Below are 16,287 nucleotides of genomic sequence, written 5' to 3'. Positions count from 1 at the left end.
TTTTGGGCACCTTTCATTTTGGTTCACTTGCTCCAGGCGTTTCTTGGATTTCAAACGCTCCCAGTTGCTATTTGCCAACAGCCCCCACCTCCCGACGGGAGAAAGTAACGTTCCCAGATCAGTCGGTGGCTTATTCCTAAAGGGAGTTAGGGAGGTTGGGAGAACCCATTCCTTATGCAAAAAGAGCCTCGGCTAGGTTGCCAGTCTTCCCTTCTTTTGCACAGCTATTTGGCGAGCAGGCTGCAAGGAGAGAGCCCCTCTTGGCAATGAAAACAACTAAGCACACACATCAGCTCGGATCTAACCTGGAACGTGGGGGTAGTAACACTGCTAGGACGCTTCACAATGGCCAGTCAGTATGTTTCACCTAGCCACTAATCTGACGGATCCGTGCGGAGCAGACACCGCTTGCAAAACTGTTTCCAGCAGGGGATGGGTTAAAAAAAAACCAACCCAGCGCCTGACTTTGCCTCTTGGAAAGCTTTAGTTTGCAGCCCTGCGCTGCCTTCCAAGCATTCTTTAAACTAGAAATGTGGGAGGGACTCCAGGAGAGGGGGAGAGAGAGATGGCTATCAACTGAATTCATTACTGTAAACATCTCCCTGGGGTGTCAGGCAGGGAGGGGGAGAAAAGAGAGAGAGAGAGAGGGAAAAAAAAGCACGACTTACATTAGCGGGGCATAGTCAGATCTGTGGCATCATTACTGCTAAGATCAGCCTGCAACCTCAGCTGAAAGCAAGCACAGGACTGGGAGAGAGAGACAGACACACGCACAACACTCACACATCTGTGTCCGGCGCCTTCTGAGACTTCTCGGGTCCTGGGTCTCGGTGCCTCCTCTCCTCATGTGATCCTCTCATCTGCAGCGGAGAAAACTACGAGGCTTGATCCGGTTCCCTCTGCTCCTTCCTTCCTTTATTATTTGTTTTAATTTAATTTCCTTGGTTTTTTTCTTTCTTTCTTTTCTTTTTTTTTAGGGACAGGGGGAGGGAAGGGGGAGAAGCGAGGAGAGAAAGTGCGCTGGGGATGCCAGCGCCCTGGGCTGCGCGTTGGAGGAGGAGGTGGAGGAGAAAGGGGGAGGACGATGCCGCTGCCTCCTAAGGGAGGAAGGAGAGAGAAGGGGAACGGATCGCTCCGGAGAGGAGGCACAGGCAAGCGCCAGCCTGCGGGGAAGCGGAGCCTACAGGGCGGGCTTAGGCTCCGGCAGCTTTTCGCCCGCCCCGCATTGGATACTGCAAAAGGCGACCGGCACCGCCACCACCAAGGAGAAGCGCCATCAGCTGCAGCAAAAGTTTTGGTGTGGGGGGCAAAAGGCGCAGAGGGGGATTATGATCGGTGCCGGAGAAGGACTCCCAGCCCTGCCAGGTACAGATGGGATTTCATTTCTCCCTTTTCCTTCCCACTAATTCCAGTTCCCTAGCAGTTTGCAGCTCCCTCCTCCCCCGCTCCCCCCCCCCCATTTCCCTCCGACTCAATAGAAGGAGGTAAAGTTAATGATCCAGGATCAGATTCTATACTAGAAATAACACCGTCCATCTCCTTAGCGTGTGTGTGTGTGTGTGTGTGTGTGTGTGTGTGTGTGAGAGAGAGAGAGAGAGAGAGAGAGAGAGACCCACATACACAGATTTATGAATGGTATGTGACAAGTGTCTGGAGAGCTGCTCGGTTATTTTACACCAGTTAGTGAATTTCAGTGTAAGTTTCATGGCTCTGGTGTGTTTCAAGCAGGGTATGTTTTAAATAGATCTCAAAGCTTTCATCCCCATCATCGCAAATCATTTTACTGACCATAGATTGTCCGCTACCATTTTAACATCCATACAAAAGACAACTCCCTCCCCCCGCACGTATATGCACCCCAACCTCTCCATGATAGAGAAACAAGGCTCCAGCTTTAAAAGCAAACACCTGGAAAGACGAACCCCTGACTTATAATCTCGAGGGGGTGGGAGTGGTATTTGATATTTTTTTCCGTGGGGGGAGAAGGTCGGGAGGGATCTTTTGGGAAACTGGAACTTTAGCAGACGAGCCAGGCTCGGAAGAGACGGCAGATTGCTCGCTGCTGACAAAATCCAAAAGGAAACAGACAAGGGGAGAAAAGGGAACTAACTGTACAAGCATCAGAATTCATCAGATTCCTATCTATAGCGACATGAACAGGGGTGGGTGGATGAGTGAGAGCAAGAGAGAAAATTGCATCAAGTCTTCCAAATAGATAGCAGCCTCTAATGTAAATAGTCAAATCATGGTGATTTAAAAACAAAACCAAAAACTTTCCAGCGTCTGAGGATAAAAACAAAAACAAAACGTCAGCTGCAAAATAAGGGAGAAGCTATGTTATCTACCTTCCCTTCGGAGTGGGAATCAGTCAACAGGAGCTTTTAATTAATTGTAATGGAGGAAACCTGTTTTAAGGCTTATAGTAAACTCATAAAGTCAAAGGCACAAATCCCTGTAAATGCCTATGCAGTGTGTGGAAGGTGCTGATTAGATTTCTTCAGATGCTGCTTTTTGTCATGCAGAACCCCTGCTAAACAGAAAAGGGGGAGAGGTTGGTTGCATTTTCTGGGAAGCCGGAATGATACTAAGAGAGGCAGAGCTCTTGCTCTCACACACGCAGGCTTTTATTTACTGCACCGAACTTCTCAGAGCTTGCAAACTATTAAAATCTAATAGATCTCAAGCTTGATCTAACACGTGGAGCCAAATCCTACAGTCTTTACTCAGAGAAAACAAAAACAACCAAAACCCTACAAACCTCCCATTCGCCTTGTTCATGGCTTCCTTGACTGACGTGATTTTTACCCAAAGGCACCTTTTATTCAATCATGGATTCAGAGGAAAGTCACTGAAAAGGCTGTATATATCTATATGGAAATGAAAGTGTGTGTAGCAGGAACACTAGCCTTTTGTCATTTTTCCAAATTAATTTAAGGGTACTGTGCCAAAAAATCTTTTTCTCTGTCTCATTGAAATAAAGAGTCAAGGTGTGCATTGCTATCATTGGGGCATGGCTCTGCATCACCAAACAAGATACAACAGATGCATCTAAAAACCACTAGTACTAAGTTTAAAAAGGGACTTGTATAAGAAAGTAAATAAATAAAATACTGATTTATTCCAGGTTGATGTTGCTCTTGAAAAGGATACTAAAGGGAATCCAGAATAAAGCACTGCAAAACATCTCTGCAACTAACCCCTGCTACAGGGTTATGATGGGACATTGCATATGCACCTTGAACTTCTCCATTTGTAGCAGATTAGACATTTAAATTGCTGTTCTCCATCCTGACTCAGTAGCTAGGCAGTTAAAAGAATGATGGTGCAGACCAGAAATTGTGTAAATGAAGCAATTCCAATCTCTGTGTTAATGTACTGCTTGCAAAATAATCTGTGATCAGAACACTAGACACAGTTTTCAAAAGTCCAAGACTGTAACAAAGAGGAATTGTGTTGGAATGCACATGGTATTCTAAAAAGATTCCCTCCTGACACAAACACATACACCCTATATTTCCTATGATGATATTTTATCCGGTTTTGCCTCTGTCTGGATCTAATCTGAGCCACTGTTACAAGTCACATTTATATCCTGGCCTATTGGACAGTTTGATTTAGGATTTAAGGCATATCTCCCTAAAGCAACCCTACACCTCCCAGTTGGAATCTGCATTACATGGGCTATGGTTTCAATCCAGAATCAAGAATGTGCTAGTTCTGAATTGCTTAAAATGGCAGATCTCCAAAGTGTAAGATCTTATCAAGTTTGACTTTTCCATCCCTTTTAACAGAAGAAAAAGGGAAACTGAGTTTTACAAACTCAAACATAAGCAGGAGTGCAAATATGCAACAATATCAGGCTTTCCCTGTACTGCACTTTCTGTTTAACAGGCTAGAAAGAGGGTACCTTTAGGATAATATTGTTTCTGTGAAAGGTGGGGGCTTTTCTTCTTAATCATTTTTGTTACCTCTGTTGTTCTTTAATCTCAAAATGAGTTCATTTTTCACTAGATTACTTTCATATAACTTTGTGGTTTCTACCACACAGATTCAAATTCAGTCCATTAGTGACCTCTATCTGTGAGAAGTGTAGGATCACTGGTGTATGTGTATTTTTTTCTCTCTTTTCTTCTCTAAAGTAGATTGAAAACTCAGTATATGAATTGTTTTTCTTTTTGATGCCTAGAAGTCACCAAACTTTCTTACACTTTTCCAAAGTAATGTCCACTGTTGGTAATGTAATTTAACAACTATTTCAACAAACAAACAAAACAAACCCAACTCCAAATAAGTAACAGTAATTTAAAGAACAAGAGACATCTAAATAGCTATTCCAGAGACCATTGAGAATATGTTCAGTGTTAAAAAATAAATAAATCAAGTACTGTCCAGTGCCAATAAAGAAAGCAGTGCAATTCATCTGATGTTTTAATACTTACTCCAAAGCCTGCTGATTTTAAGTGAAATTTTATTGCCCCAGAGTGCTTACATAACAACTGAAACTTGAGACAAATACTCAGACCAGATATACTGTAGGGTAGGACTTTATAGTATCAGGGTATTTTTTAAAAGAAAAAAAAATCCAGCTGTGTCTATATTATGAATACATGTCAGAGATCAAGGAAAAAGGGGTCTTTATAAACAGATGGTCTCTTTTAGGGAATTATTAAACACAGCTTCTCAATACTAATTTGTCTCTTTCTTGTATCCACATTCATATTTCATGTTTTTCTTAATTATTGTTAACAGCAATTGAGGATTTAGATTAGCACATTTCTTAGGTGGGTGGATGCCATTGTTTGACATGTTCCAGATTATGTTTGGTGCGTTAATGCCTGGTAATATGGTAGTTTTAGGTGTTTTGTTTTTTCTTCTCCCTCCCCTTATGCAGTCTTCACGCAGGAGCTATTCTGTGGTTTTTAAAATTTAATTATTATCTAAAAAAATTAAAAGAGCTCATATTTGCACTAGAAATATACAGATTTGCAGTTACTTCTAGAAAATATTTGTGTTCTTTATTTAAAGGGAGCAGAAAGATACAACAGTAAAGTTACTATTTTAAAGAAGGCTAAATTAGTATATTGAAGACACTAGGTTTATTTCCCCTCTAGCAATGTTTGACCTAGTCCTTTCAATTAACTGACAAAGAAAAATGACCACTAACATAATTATTAAACCCTATTCCTTTTTAGAGCTGTTTATCAAAACAAGACACACACAAAAAACCCCAAAACAAAACACCACTACACCTATGAAAATATTTTAAACAAAAAATATTCTCCCTTAAACCTAATATATCCTAGTTGCATCAAACAGTAAAATCTTGTATTAATACAATAAAGTTTGTTATTTTCAATTGATGGAAAAGTTGTTGGAACCTTCATGTTCCTTCTCTTTTTTTACTTGTGATTTACGCAACTAACTGCCTTTATTTTCCTCCTTCTGACATGCCCTTTTGAAGTGAATCAAAATTAAACACCAGCAACCTTTTCAAACAAATCCATCATGCTATGGTCAGGATTCCAGAAAATTTAATGATGCATAAAGACTTCTGTAAACATCTTTTTTTAAAAAGAAAAAGACATCTTGTGCTTGTACTTCTGCTGCTTAAAGGTCTTCGGTATATTTTGCTTCAAATTGGAACCATGTTATTAATGTGTTTGAAAAGAAACCTTCTTTAACTTAGTTTAATGTGAGGATGTGTTTATATAAGTGTGCAGACCTTGTGGTTCATTCAAGAGAACAGTGTCATTGAAATTGATCCTGCAGACCTTGTTCAGGAAAAACACCCATGGACTTCAAGGCATGCAGGATCAGCCTATGTGTACGGCTCAATCCTGAAAGGTGCTGAGCATCCTTCAGCTCCCGTTGAAGTTCATGCATGGGTTCATACAAAGCAAAGGGTGCTCTGCATCTCGCAGGAGCTGATTAGCACTTTGCAGGATCTGGTCCTTACAGAGCAGGAGTACCAAAAGGTCACAGAAAATATTCTGACATGGCTTTCAAGTCAAAAGGCCACCTTCATAATTATTAATCACTGGCCAGCTATTCAACTGATAAATTAATATAGTAATTCTCCGTGACAGTTATGGGTTAAAGACCACAGTCACAGAAATTAAAAGAAAAAGAATAATTTTGAAATATATTTGGTTGATAACCTTGAAATGACCATGATAATCTAGAGTCTGATCCTACAAGTCCTTACTTATGTGGGGCCCAATCCTGAGTAAGAGTTAAGCAGGAGAGGATCCTTTGTTCCTTTTATCATTCCTCTTCCAAACATGATATCATTTTAGAACTATTTGGAATGAAGAAGCAATAAGGTATGTTTGTGGGAGTAGGGGTGTTGATTTCTCCTCTGTTTAAAAGGCTGTTGCGTTTTATGGACAATTTAATTGGGATTCTCTAAAAATAAAACAAACCACAGACTGACAGACATCCAATCAATTGCCATTTGAAAACCTGATGGCGCTGAATGAAGTAAGCCAACAGCCCTGTTATGCACTTTTTGCTCAGGCAAGATTCTCATTAACATCAATGAATTTGAGTGGGAAGTGCAGGATTAGGCCACATGATTTTAAAATACCTCCCTCTCCCCCCAGAAAATTGCTCATAAAGCTATTTTGACTCTACTCACAGTGATTTCTGCCTACAGCAATACCTGTGCAAGCTGGTGCTAGGCACCTTTCCCACTGTAGCTATTATTAACTGTAGACAAATATTACATGATACATTAAAGCCAGAAAATGTCAGATCCCTGAATGGAAAGCATTATCAGCACCTTATCAGGGCTGAAGTAGGATCATACTGTAAAATGGTGTCATTCCCTACTGAAGTTGGCCGCTCATGTCACTGCTTAATCAAAAAAAAAAAAAAACAATAGGGAAAGTTAGAGCAAAGAGAATGTTTCACTTCTTAACCAAAGGCACATTTAGTCACACAAATAGTTCTTAGTTATTTGAATAGTTCCATAGAAGTAAATGAGACTTCTCTCAGGCATAAGGGTTACTTGTGTGGGATACAGAATTGGTTGCACATGTTCTAGTATTTGATATAGATATGCATGATATGGATACATAGACCCCAATTCTCAGGGTCATAGATTGCTAAATTGTGGTCCAGTTGCAATCATAGAGTAAAATGGCCCTGCGTTGAAAATTACAAACGTTTCCCTCACTTTAACTCTCCTGTACTTTCTTCACAAAGAAGAAAAGCAAATTGCAGTAACAGTTAAAGCACAACAATACAGAAAAGGAATGATAGATAGTTAGATAGACGCCAACCAAATATATTTATGTTCCACTGTTATTAGCCCCATAATAGATATAATATATATATATAAATTCAAGAATGTCTCTCCTGAACCAAAAATCTCTCATGGTTGAGTAAAGTTACTGTCAGTTAAAAAAAGTCAGAAATAGATTTGGTAAGTAAAAATGCAACCCCAACAATCTGAGGCAACATAATTTAGAAACATTTGTTTCTTTACTGGAGGTTTCTGAACCGTGCACCCAAGTCTTCTTGATGGTGAGTGCTCTCAACTCGCGTTCATATTAGGTGGATTGGGCCTCAGTTCAGCTCTATGAACATACAATCTGGATTTATGTGCCTTACTTTTGATGATTGGTTTGGTGGACTGCAGAAAATGATACAGAGAACTGCTGAACAAAACTCTATGGATGAAAAATGATGTCGCGATTAATTTCTTTGACTGTGGGCCCAATCCTGCTACCCTTACATAGGCAAGTTGGTTTTATATTGGGATAGCTAAAGCAGTACAATTCCCCTAGTATGGCTGCAGTTATACCAATATAAATGTGCCCACACAGGCAGGGGAGTAACCTATTCTGGTTCAAGGCACATTTATACTGATATAACTGTCCACACTACATGTTATACAAGTATTTCAGTGAAATACCACATCCCTAACCAACAGACCAGGCCTTAGGATTGCAAAGATCTCTCTGGGTTATTTTTTTCACTGGTAATCTGGATGTAGTGACCTATTTTGTGTACAAAATATTGTTAATTATAGACCTGGAGTATCTGTAAAAGTGGGAATATTTGTCAGCAGTATTTTAGCATCTCATCGTAATTTTGCTTCTAGCTGGGAGTTGAGGCATCCCTGAGTGTGAGCGCTAGTTGCACCACCATTGAAAGGTTTCTGCAGGGCTAAAGTACGCCAGTTTGTGTGACTGACTTCCTGATGAGATAATTACATAGGGCCAAATCCAGTTTGCCTTGTTTTCATGAGCATTCCCCTTGAAAAAAATGGCTGAGCTGGACTTGGCCAATGATAGCTTTCGGTCTTATCCCTTATCCTTAACCAGGCTTCAGGCGTATTTACAAGCTCCATCAAGCTGAATTTTCTTTCTTAAATCATATCAGTTGAAAAAGTTAATGATTGCTTTATAATAAATAATAAACATAGAAAGAAATGACTTAGGCTGTGTAAAAGCAGTACCTCAAATGTTTGCCCTGGATCACACAGTTAGAAGACTCCAACCAAATATATTAATGTTCCACATACACATTGCATTTCTCTTTACTGATTTACTACTGTTAGCCTCTGTATTAGTCACTGAATCATAAAAGATAGAGATGGAGAAGACCTCTTAGGTCATCTTGTCTAGCTCAGAATTGTCCTCTGTAAATCATCCAGTCTTGTTTTAAATGTCTCAAATGTCACCTGAAACATTTTCGCCTCTCAAGTGCTCATAGAAAATGTGCTTCACGTTTTTTCATTTATGTACGATTATGCATTTGAAATGGTTTATTGTCCAGCATACATTTCAGCACCTTTAAAATGAAATGAGCAAAGTCCAGTCTAGAAACAGAATTATCTAATGCTGAAGATAGGTATACAGTGTACCACTGCATGAACTTACCAGCTCACCTAAATGAATAAATGAATAAATAAATAAAAGCCCTTTCCAACTGTATCATTTAACTCTTTGTATCAAATTGGTATATACACAACAGTGACCTCTGAAATATCTGGCTCTGGCTCTATGCCATAGTGCTTAATGAAGAGGCTTTTGTTTTGTTTTTTAAGTTCAGCAGGAAACAATAAAATGCATTCTGCCAGTAGCCGACTTTTTTTGTTTGAAAAATAACTTTCACCTTTTGATGAAATTAATTTCATCTTGCTTTAGCAGTGATGTATAACACAATAACAGTCTTTACTCAGAGAGAAAAGTGTCTATTATAGCTTTGAAAATAGTTAAGCAATAAAGGAACACAAAGGATATCTCTCTTTGTCGAATTTGTATTCTGAATGCTGTGAACAGTGCTGGGTCTCCCATCACCACCTACAGATGGCTTTCATAATCTCTGTAGCAACCAGCTGACCTACTGTTGCTTTAATTGCTTTATCCATGAACTGTTTTAACAAAATCTTCCATGTATATGATACTGTATATTCAAAATTATATATAGGGAAGAAAGAAAATTCTTTAAGATAATTTGAATCATAAAGGCTCATTTGGCAAGTTAATTTCCTTCTGATTTTGGAGACTAATTAGTTCACACCTTCCACAGAACTGTTTTTTGGACTAGGTTACATAGGAATTAGTGTAATCACAAAATTTAGAGATGGAAAAGATGCATTCAGTTTTCTCTATTCTACTTTCTGCCCTATTTTGCTGTCACAGTCAATACAGGATTTCTCCGAATAATAGTACTTTGTCCAGTACAGTATTAAATGATTCACAAAGTTGGGTTACTACCATTTCCTTTGGAAGACAATGAGTCTGAATCTCCTCCCTAATCAACCAATGTCACAGTGGTATATTTCCATTGAAATCTAATTATATTATGTAGACGTAAAACCAGTGTAACAGAGTAGAGAATCAGGCGCTCTAGAAACCTAAATGCTAACAAGATAATTGTTTTCATTTCAAACTAGGATAATATGATCAATATCCTTTTAACTTGATATTGAGCATCAAATACAGTTTGAGGGTACACATTCTGTTATCATAGCTCAGCTCTACCCTCAGATCTGCACAGTGGACCTTTATAAATCTGGAATAAATGAGGTGTTAGAGTGGCTGCCAGCAGCCCTGGAAATAAAACTGTTATCTGCCTAGATTCTCTTTTCCTGCAAAAATTTCTTATCAGCAGATCCACACATCCTACATGTTTTGGTTGGGGATTTACAGATAAAGGGGCAGTTTGATTAAAAGTAGATGGATTGGGCATAAGCATAAGTAGGTCATGTGCTACCCACTGAAACTGCTAGATCTTGAACTACTGTAAGTTTCAGCAGCCACCCTAAAGATAAGGAGATGTCTGATTGGAATTTTTTGGTATGAGTTCTTTGCCTTTCATTTGTCCAAAGTTGGAAGTGTATAAATCAGTTTGTAGGGGCAATGATGACTCTGAAATTTACAACTACTCATCTCTCTGTGACATTGATGGAAACTGTATTGGATCAAATACATTGGAATTCTAATTATGAGTTTCTGTTATCCAGAACTTCCCTTAGGCTATCAATATCTCATATGAAATCACATTTTACAAGCTGCAGGATGATGTACTGACCAAGAGAAGATGTCCCACACCCTAACCCACTCATTGAAGACAGATGATCCTCTGTGAATATTAATAAGAGAACAAACATAACTGAATTTAATAAAATATCAGTCTCAGTTCATAGGCTACTTTGTGTAAATCTGGTAAGGAAATAATCAGGAATCTTAAGGATGTATGCAAATACTATATATAGGTTTGGGTTGACTGATGACCATACTTGGCAGGAGAGTATCTTTATTAACCCATCTCATGCCAAGCAGAAAGAGAACTTATTGTGTCCTGGAAGTGAACAAATGGTAGTCTTAGCAGCCCTCACTATTAAAGAAGTGCAGTTGACATTCACTTGCACTAACTGGGTGAATGTATTGAGTTATGTTTGTATTTAGATAGTAACACTCTCTCTCATTTTACATGGCACAGTCTGAGACAGGATTTTGGAAGTATTTAGTTACTTGTATAGAGACAACCAACCAGAAAGGATCTGTTGAATAAAGTTGCCAGTTCTTTAGGCTAATTAGAACACATAATTGGGTTTTGTAAAACCAAGATTTTTACAAAAGCTAAGATAAACACAAATCATTCATTTTTTTATTTAAAATTCCAATGAGACAAGCTTTTTATTTGGATTTAAATATTGCCCGTGTTGTGTTTGTAATTCAAACACTGCTGCATTGTGCCTGTATAGAATGAGAGCCAGAAGGGGAAAGTGACTCGAAAATGACCAGGCAAAACAGGATGAAAGTGAGTAATCTGTGATGACTGGCTAAACTGTGTGAAATGCAAAGGGAAACAACCAGCTTTCAAAGCAACAAGTACATCTGATTTTCTTAATGGTCACAATTTTAATCATCTAAGGTGTTGCTAATCACCCATTCCCTCATCCCCGAAAAAAGAAAATAAAAGAAAAAAGGAGGGAGTCAGGAGAGAAGAAAAGGTCTGTGAGAATCCCCCAAATCATTCTCTTGAGGAATGAGCACAGTATCAGGTTCTATTAACTTCAGAAATGACTCTTTACCATGTTAGTGGGTTATTCTCTGTCTCCACCCCAATCCTATTCCACCTCCTCATTTTCCCTTCCTAGGCATGCTTACTTGAGTGCTGTCTGTAGTATCTGGAACACAGGGGGTTGATGGCAGAGAAGCAATTAATCCCAACTTTTCCTTACAAATGTGGGAGATCTGTGTACAGAAAGTTCACCTCACACATGTGGATCAAAGGGGCATGATATAGCTTGTGCTAATTAAAGAAATATGTTATTTAAAATATATCATATATAACTTGACAGCATTTCTTGTAAATTAATTTCAGAGTCCTGATGATTTGGGATATGTCACCTACTTTTCTAGAGCCAGGTAAATTTCTATTGGCATTAAACCTCTCATTTGACATAGAAAAGAGTTCCATTTAAATCAGAATAAAGCTGGAGATAGTATGAATATGATTAATATGATGCTGTAATTTGCAGTTATTGCTTCTTTTTTATAAATAAATTGCTAAGGGAAGTTATCATCATTCACTTAAACATATAGTATTGTCATGTTACTCCCTGTTTCATGCTGTCCTGTTGATTAAATCCCCGGTAGGTCAAACGTTGATCACATTCTACAAGGATGTTATGAGCTTTTTGTACCTCTGCTATCCCCCAGCTGAAGTGACATAGAACCTGACACTGAATTCTAAACACAGTGAAATGATGAAAAGTGGTGCATACAATGGATTAAATTTATGTGTACGGATCTCTTTCCTATGCAGTCCAAATTCCCCCTTATGTCAATGCCAGCTATAGGTACCTAGGGAGAAAGGGACAGACCCTTCAGGAGTAAGGATATCCTATTGATGTATGTACCTGTTGTGAGTATGAATTTGTGTGTTCTCCAGGGACTGTCAGTAGTATCTAGAACAATATGTATGTGTACTTGGTGCCAAGCAATCTTGCAAAAAGTCTAGCACCAGGATCCAGTTACTACAGCCCTAAAAGAGGTAGGGGAAAAAAGCCAGTGGAAAGGTGGCACTGTGTGGGTTAATGCACTAGCCCTTCATACTGTGAGATATAGATTCCAATATGATATAAACTACAAATGAAATGAGTTTGGCTGGTGTCAGCCAAGCCTCTAGTGGGTATTTTCCCACATGGGAAAACCACCTTACAAATTAGAAACATTGAACAGTTCAGGACAGGTTTGCAACTGAGTTGCATTGACAGTGCCTCAGGAAACCTGTGTACTTGGCCATACTATGCCTAATTTGTTATTATTTGTCTCCCATTTTCATGGCACTAAAATTTTGCCTAGAGTAGTTTTTAAAAATCTTTTCATGGGTTTGTAAAAACCCTGCATTATGGCAGATTTTCAGAAGTCTTCTATTCTACGTTCCATAAAACCAGGCATGAGTAAAAAATAGAACAATATAAAATGTCTATAATGTTTCTGTTCATACGTTTTCCTGTAGCTTAAGAATGGTATCAGAACTGAATCTTATGTCCAGTTCTGGTTCCTTAACTACAAGACCATCCTTCCTTCATCAGTGAGGTATATTTGTAGTGGGGAGGAAATTTATTCTGGAAGCTTCTACTGCCCTTATGTCTGCCCTTTTTGTCCTTTAAATAAAGACTTTAGACTTAAGGGTTGTGAATACAGCATCATTCTTTCACATTAAACACAATGGTGAATAGTATTATCTGTCTGTTTTGTGAAGGCTTAAACCCTTTTCCTGTTCTAAAGGCCATGTACTCAAGCAGATACTAGGACTTTTGAACCAGAAAACATTTAAGATCAATTTTATAGCATTGTTCTAATCATTTGCTCTGGGTAACTTGCAGGCTGCAGACGGAAATGTAGAATTTAGTTATTTAATTTACTGAGGGATCTATTTATCCTTGAATTCATGTTTCTCATATCAGTTTTATAGCAATCGCTAGATTCTTTACAAGTAATGCATTTTTGTGACATTTTTCAGACTCTCCTCCGTTGCTGTGTCTAATGAGTCGTGCCTCTCAGGTGCATCTGATCAGCATGGGCATATAATAAGCCTTTGAAAAATTTACCGGTCTAACCTTCATCTCCTTGTGTCAGAAGACTGCAGGCATAATGGTTTTATCGATGCAGCTCTCGACATTTGGCACTTGCATTAAATTTTAACTGATCGGTTTTAGTGAATTAAATACTTTCTCTTCCCATAGGAACACTACTGGGAGGGGGGAAAGATAGTAGTTGTCCTTTACTGATTTGCTACTTCCTTTTAGTTCAATTAAGACTGTAGGTGTCTGTATTCTGATACTGGAGTTGGCTAATTGAGATATTAACCATGTGAGCAACTTGCTGTTATGGCACTAAAGATAATCCATCTGTCAATAACATTCAAGAGCAATGCTGTTATTTTGCCAGAGAATATTTAACTTTAGAATTTAGGGCAGGACTTGTATCGCTGTCGTGAAACAACAGTGGGAAGCAAAGCATGGGTGGCTTTGTTAACTGTCAGCTGAAGAGTGGGCTTAGTAGATAAAAACTGGTTGGTCATTGCCATCACAGACACAAATGATATCTAAGGTGCAGTTAACGTAAGACAGTGAATATTAGGACATTTTGATTCAATATTGTTCATATAAAAACTACTATAGTGTTTTGCTGTCACGGTTAAAATCATTATAGCTATATTAGGCAAGTCCTATTCTATTCTATTCTATTCTATTCTATTTTATTCTATTCTATATAGATTCTTATATCTTATTCATCACTGTAGTATCCTGATGCCACTTTGTAAAATTGCCGTGCCTGGACCCTCAGAGTAGAATACTGTAGTATTTTTTATGGGCCGAAAGGAAATTTTTTTCATCCAGAGGATTATTAATATATGCAATGGGAGATCTATGGACATAGGCAGAGTTTTAAGGTCAAGAATCTCTTCCTTGCGCTTGCAATTTAGGGTGCAACTTAGTACCCACAATTATTTGTGAGAGCAATGGATAATATTCAGGCAACCTAGTGACCTAATGATAGAGTGATTAGTTAGACATCAAATTACATCTGTAATTATTAGTGCTCCAATTTTTTGGTAGGGAATCCCTACTGTTAGTCGTTTTAAAACTAGAATGTACAGTATCTTTCTCTCTCTCTCTACTCATCCCAAATTCAGAGCACCTCCTGACTATCAAAATCATTGCATTTATAACCATAAATGTACTGGTCTTCCTGATTACATATGAGAGATTTGCTTACATGGACCTGTGTTTTTTATCTATCCCAACATTTCTCATGTGTGAGAGCTGCACCAGAAAGGAAAATCCAGGATCACTTATAGATCTATGGATAAAGCTGGCTTAATGTACACTGTTAAGAAGAGCTCTGGATTGATCTGGCAAGAGGCAAATCTTTTTTTCTTAGCTCTAAAAATCTAATTCACTGGTTTGCTTGCAGTTAATTCCATGCTTTGCAGGCAATTTCCACCAATATGCTTTGCCTCAGAGTGTGAGTTTTTATGTGTATATGTGTGTGAGCGCCTGTATACATTTGCTTGATGGAACAAGCAATTTTTTCCATATGCACTGCAACATAGAGAATGCAATGGTATGTATTAAATACTTTTTTCATTATCTCATAATACCTGCCTGACACAGATGAGAATTGTTCTCTCAATATAATCTAAATTCTATGAAACTTTGGGTCCCAATAAGGGCAAAAAAACCCATAAAGGCAGACATGAAGGAAGAGGAATGAAAACCAGAGTTTTGCTAGAGGGAACCACACCCAGAATAGTCTTTTATTTACACTGATGTAAATCTAGATTAATTCCAACAAAGCTAGTGCAATTACTTCCAATTCACACAGCTATAATTGCGGGGAGATTCTGGCCCCTAATTCCGCATCTTTACTACAAGAACAGATAAAAAGGAGCTTAGGGATCTCATCTCTGTTGATAGTGGATATTTATCTACAGCAAAAAAATATTGTATAATACAGAAAAATTAGTAGTCTGTCTCCAGGAGAGACCCAGCGCTACGGAAGATCAGGACTGCAGTGCAGTGGCAGAGCTGTGTGAAAGCCCTGAGCTGGAATAGGAGATGCTGATGGAAATATTGTGAGGAATAGAGGAATAGGAAGAAAGGTGACAGGAGAGATGCTTATATGTGCCATACATTAAACCAATCAACATGCATGCAGATGCCTGTGATCACGCAACGCATCGATCACTTGCAAACTTTATTTATACATAGGACCTACACTTAATTTTGTTTTTATTTACTTATTCCGTGGTAATTTTTAAAATTCAGTGGTAGAGTGACCAATGTTTTAAAATGCAGAGATGTAGTCAGGAGCATGTGTGCTAATAATGGATCATGTTATAATTGGGGTCTTACAAGGGTATACAGGGGACATATGGCAAAAGGATCCTCCTTTATCCCTTGCGTGGGAAATGGGCAGTCCTGTGCTCAGGGAAGAGAAGAGGAACTGCTTCCTCCATGAACTTCAATGGGGGCTGAGCAGAAGCAAGGACATAGCCCTGTGACCCATCCCATTCCCCTCTGCTGCAGTGGGTCACAGAGCAGTCCGGGAACACAAGGATAGCAAGATGCACAAAGCCTAAGTTAACCAAGGTGCTCAGTTCCTTCCTGAAGCATGATACTTTCGTGAGCTTCCCTTGGGGCAAAGTAGTTGAGCATCACGACCAGCACAGGACTGGACTGTACCTTAAAGAAACGATCCAGCCTAGAATATTCATTTCAACAAAACTAATTTAAGATAATGCTAATACTGA

The 16,287-nt window shown here is 38.7% G+C and overlaps 1 protein-coding gene across 1 annotated transcript in view; it reads left to right on the top strand.

Annotated features, from left to right (window-relative positions):
* Window positions 1-757: 757 nt before the first annotated feature.
* Window positions 758-16,287, top strand: part of FLRT2 (fibronectin leucine rich transmembrane protein 2) — a 66,488-nt gene continuing 50,958 nt past the window's right edge. The window contains exon 1 of the mRNA XM_067532277.1: window positions 758-1,365. The gene's annotated coding sequence lies outside the window, so the exon portion shown is untranslated. The remainder of the gene's footprint in view (window positions 1,366-16,287) is intronic.

Source organism: Emydura macquarii, unplaced genomic scaffold, assembly GCF_026122565.2.
Source record: "Emydura macquarii macquarii isolate MOO-44397 ecotype Brisbane River unplaced genomic scaffold, CSIRO-AGI_Emac_v2 contig_374, whole genome shotgun sequence".
NCBI lineage: Eukaryota > Metazoa > Chordata > Testudines > Chelidae > Emydura > Emydura macquarii.
The sequence above is the reverse complement of the archived record's forward strand: the minus strand, read 5'-3'. Positions and strand labels throughout refer to the sequence as shown.